Source organism: Salvelinus sp. IW2-2015, unplaced genomic scaffold (assembly GCF_002910315.2).
Source record: "Salvelinus sp. IW2-2015 unplaced genomic scaffold, ASM291031v2 Un_scaffold861, whole genome shotgun sequence".
Taxonomy (NCBI): Eukaryota; Metazoa; Chordata; class Actinopteri; order Salmoniformes; family Salmonidae; genus Salvelinus; species Salvelinus sp. IW2-2015.
In genome coordinates, this window is record NW_019942631.1 from 230,104 (window position 1) to 234,573 (window position 4,470).

The 4,470-nt window shown below is 44.7% G+C and overlaps 1 protein-coding gene across 1 annotated transcript in view; it reads left to right on the forward strand.

Annotated features, from left to right (window-relative positions):
• The first annotated feature begins 1,321 nt into the window (after window positions 1–1,321).
• The window catches only part of LOC112069033 (serine/threonine-protein kinase PAK 5), a 157,373-nt gene continuing 154,224 nt past the window's right edge, over window positions 1,322–4,470 (forward strand). The window contains exon 1 of the mRNA XM_070438372.1: window positions 1,322–1,480. The gene's annotated coding sequence lies outside the window, so the exon portion shown is untranslated. The remainder of the gene's footprint in view (window positions 1,481–4,470) is intronic.

The following is a 4,470-nucleotide window of genomic DNA, read 5'->3' on the forward strand; positions in this document are numbered from 1 at the left end:
ATTTCATGCAATTCTACACATTTTTCCATTGCTTATGATGTGTCCATATGCTACTTGGGGGGCCCGACCTAATTCGAAATCGACCTGTTCTGAATATTGGGGGGGGGGGGGGGGGGGGGGGGGGGTGGCATGTCCCCCCATCTCCCGTGGCGATTTTGCTCATGAATTTCACACACTACAGTAGCAGGGTGAACTCTAGCGGTCTAGTTCAGTTTACTGAGTCCCACAGTTAGAATATGATCAATAGAGATACTGAATTGCCCAATTATCAATCCAATTAAACAATGGCCTATCTGGACTTATAATCAATCACTAAATCTATCCTCCAATAACAGACAACTGGCTAACATGGTTCATAGATAAACAGATGGAAGTCCTACAATTCATCCACCTCACTGATATTATGAGAACAAGTTGATGTTATAGACAGATCAAATAATGTGACCACTGATGCTGACCTTCAAAGTCCCTGATCCTATAATCATACCATCATATCATCATTTCATCCAATCCTGTCATGTAACGGTCATATCAGATCAATGGGTTGCATTGTTTTGTGCTCGTCCTCAGAACTACAACTTGATCAGCCATCGTGGTGGTGTTGGACGCTGGCGTCGCCCCAGTGATGCGCCACCTGCAGCTTGTCAGCTGCGCCACATCAAAGCCAAACACACCATTAGTGTTGTCACTGGTTCACATTCAAACCCATACGTCATAGATGGACCACATTCCCCTTTCTATTTTTTTCCCCCCAGTGATGTTGCACATTTGGATATTCTCTCTCCCACTCGCTACCAATCAATTATTCTGACGTAACAAAACACCCATTCCAAATTCAGCCTATTTGTTGGCCTACTAGAAGTCTTTGGAAGGACATGCAAATGCTGAATATGTCATGAACAGCTGCAACGTTGCATAATCAGGTAACCGATAATAGCGTTTGTTAATACATTAACAAAAATAACGTCCAGTTCACTAGCCCATAGACCTATAATAATCTTTGTCACTTTGCTGCACGTTTCACCTCACAGTCCTTCACTGTCTGTCATTCAATCACCTCAAATCTAAAGGAGGCCGTTGCATTGAATATTGTGGACATATCTGACAGAAAATAAAATAACAGCGTACATTATTTTGTTTAAATTGCATTATTACCCCCCTAATATTTTGCGGCCGAATCCTCTTCCAGTTCAACCGCGCGCCGCTCTTAAAACACAGGTGCTCTAATTTCTGACGGTCTCTGCAAGCCCCACTCCCCTCCTCTCCACAACATCCCGGATGTAAGCCTGCACACTCTCTCTCACACACACACACACACAGCGGTCGCTCCACACAGGACTGTACCGCGCAGCTCAGTAGCACCACGGAGCGACATTAACATGGCGCTGGCAGCCACATAACGGTACCCACCATAATAATCATAATACCTAGACCAAATACAGCGGCGGGACATGTGAGGGCGACAGCCTCAAGACAGCAGGTAGGTGCAATTCTAGTAATCGATAAACGCTTTGCGATGTGCCATTTTGTGAAATATGGTCGCCTCTTGCAGAACACCTCTCTCCCATTCATTAGCCTAGGCTTATAGTCCTACAGTTAAACACCACTGGCACTGACAGCGGTTTGTTCTTCTCCACAAGACTGTCGGGAATAGCCTAAACAAATAAATATGTAGTTGGGAATGAGCGTATGTTATCATGGCTACAGGCTGCAGGGTAGACTACGTGCAACGACCGCTGTCCTTGGTGTTGAAACCGAAATGCTGTCTGCATTTTGTAAATAGATGATAGTCAGTGAAGCAATCAATCAATGGAGTCTTAAGAAAACCGATGCTGGTTTGTTTTTAGGGGGTAATATTCATCAGCAGTGTTTGACATTATCCTTGGTTACAATAAGGATGTTCACCAATAGATGAGAGTACAGTAGGCTGGTACAGTAGACCAGTACAGCAGTCTAGTACAGTAGACTAGTACAGTAGACTAGTACAGTAGACTAGTACAGCAGTCTAGTACAGTAGGCCAGTACAGTAGGCTAGTACAGCAGTCTAGTACAGTAGGCCAGTACAGTAGGCTAGTACAGTAGGCCAGTACCAGTAGGCTAGTACAGTAGGCTAGTACAGCAGTCTAGTACAGTAGGTTAGTTCAGTAGGCTACTACAGTAGGCTAGTACAGTAGTCTAGTACAGTAGTATACTACAGTAGGCCAGTCCAGTAGACTAGTACAGTAGGTCTGTACAGTAGGCTAGTTCAGTAGACTAGTACAGTAGTCCAGTACAGTAGTCTAGTACAGTAGGCTACTACAGTAGGCTAGTACAGTAGGCTAGTACTATAGGCTAGTTCAGTAGGCTAGTTCAGTAGACTAGTACAGTAGTCCAGTACAGTAGACCAGTACAGTAAGCTAGTGCAGTAGACTAGTACAGTGGACCAGTACAGTAGGCTAGTTTAGTAGGCTAGTACAGTAGGCTAGTACAGTAGGCTAGTACAGTAGGCTAGTTCAGTAGGCTACAGCAGGCTAGTACAGTAGGCTACTACAGTAAACTGGTACAGCAGGCCGGTTCAGTAGGCCAGTACAGTAGGCCAGTACAGTAGGCTAGTACAGTAGGCAAGTACAGTAGGCCAGCACAGAGGCTACAGTAGGCGGTTTGGTTGAACAATGGTGAGTTTTAAAGTTCAATTTATCTCCAGGATTATAAGGTGTGTAGAGGAAAATTAAAAGTGGTATGCTGCTGGGGTCTAGCKCTGAGCCAAATCCTTCTACAAGGAACTGGATATACAAAGGAACAGAATATAGCCTATTCCTCCTGAGTGTCATTGGCACATTAGTGCTGTTGCAAATCAAAAAGTAATAAGAATAATGTAATTACATGGTTTTGCTCTTTTTAAATATTTGGCCTCTACATGTTCAGTGTGAGGATATCTCTGAGTGACTGCAGCTATTCTCTTGTGACTGTTTTAAACGGAGGTCCTGTGTCTCATCCTCAGCAGAAAGCCTTGATTCAGTAACACTCCTACCACAGTGGCACCATTCCTACTCACTGTCCCCGTCCCTCTCCCAGTCCCTGTCCCCGTCCTCTCCAGTCCCTGTCCCCGTCCCTCTCCCAGTCCCTGTCCCCGTCCCTCTCCCAGTCCCTCTCCCAGTCCTGTCCCCAACTGTCCCCGTCCCTCTCCCAGTCCCTGTCCCCAACTGTCCCCAACTGTCCCCAACCCTCAGACAAGGCTAGGCCTTTTGCGGCTCACGGCAACACACACACATACAGTCGCAGGTTATCCGGTTGGTGATGTATTCAGCAGCGAGCACAACAGCTTTACATAATGATCAAAGCTTGAGGAGGCTCTGCGTACAGTAGACCTAATAATAACCTTTGAAGTTATAAGAACATTAATTCCACCAATATTAGACTCAAATGCTAGAATAGAGTGGGTCTAGACATAGAAATATAATGCATTCATTCTATAGTATAGGCCTGTTTATGTTTGTCTTGCAGTAGCAGTATATGGGCTTGGAGAGTGAATGACATTGGTAAGGAATGACACAGTATTTGCTATATTTGTCCATATGGCTATACTATACACTCTTAGAAAAAAGGGTTCTTCAAAGGGTATGGGGACAGCCGAAGAACCCTTTCAGGTTCTAGATAGCACCTTTTTTTCTAAGAGTGTACTAGTCCATCATATTGTATTTATGCATGCCTTTAGGATGTGCCTCTGATATACTCATGGACTTCACATTATGATAGACCACTTGTCTAGTCACGTCTTTCACCCTGACTTTGTATGTCTGTAACATCTCTCTCACTGACACTGTTGATAAAGTGGAATGGGAGACGACAGTGGTTTTTCACACAGGTATGTAGTAATCAAGGGACTCTTTAGTTGACGGTTAAATATGTGTGTGTAAGCCCCTGTAAGACTCAGTGGAGGTTTGAACCCAGTGTGTCTCGGAGACTTACAGAGATTGATTCTGATGATGGAAGGAATGACTGGAGGATAATGTAAATTAACTAGACACAGATAGAGAGGAGGAGGAGGAGGAGGAGGAGGAGGAGAGAGTTAGAGGAGGAGAGAGGAGGAGGATGAACAAGAAGAAAGAGAGGAGGAGGAAGAAAAGAGGAAGAGGAAAGATGAGAGAATGATGAGTTGGAAGAAGAGGATGAAGAAGAGGATAGAGAGGATAGAGTCAGAGAGAGAGCGAGAGAGAGAGAGAGAAAGAGAGAGAAAGAAAGAAAGAAAGAGAGAGAGAGGAAAGAGTGAATACCAAAGGCAAGAGTAACACAGAGTAGAGAGGAGGATGACAAAAGCATGAAAAGAGGAGCATAGAGAGAGAGAGTTGTCTAAAGAGGATAGAGAGAGAGAGGGAGAGAAGAGAGAGAGAGGTGTCTGAAGAAGAGAGAGAGAGGTGTCTAAAGAGGAGAAAGAGAGAGAAGAGAGAGAGGTGTCTAAAGAGGAGAGAGAGAGAGGAGAGAGAGAGGTGT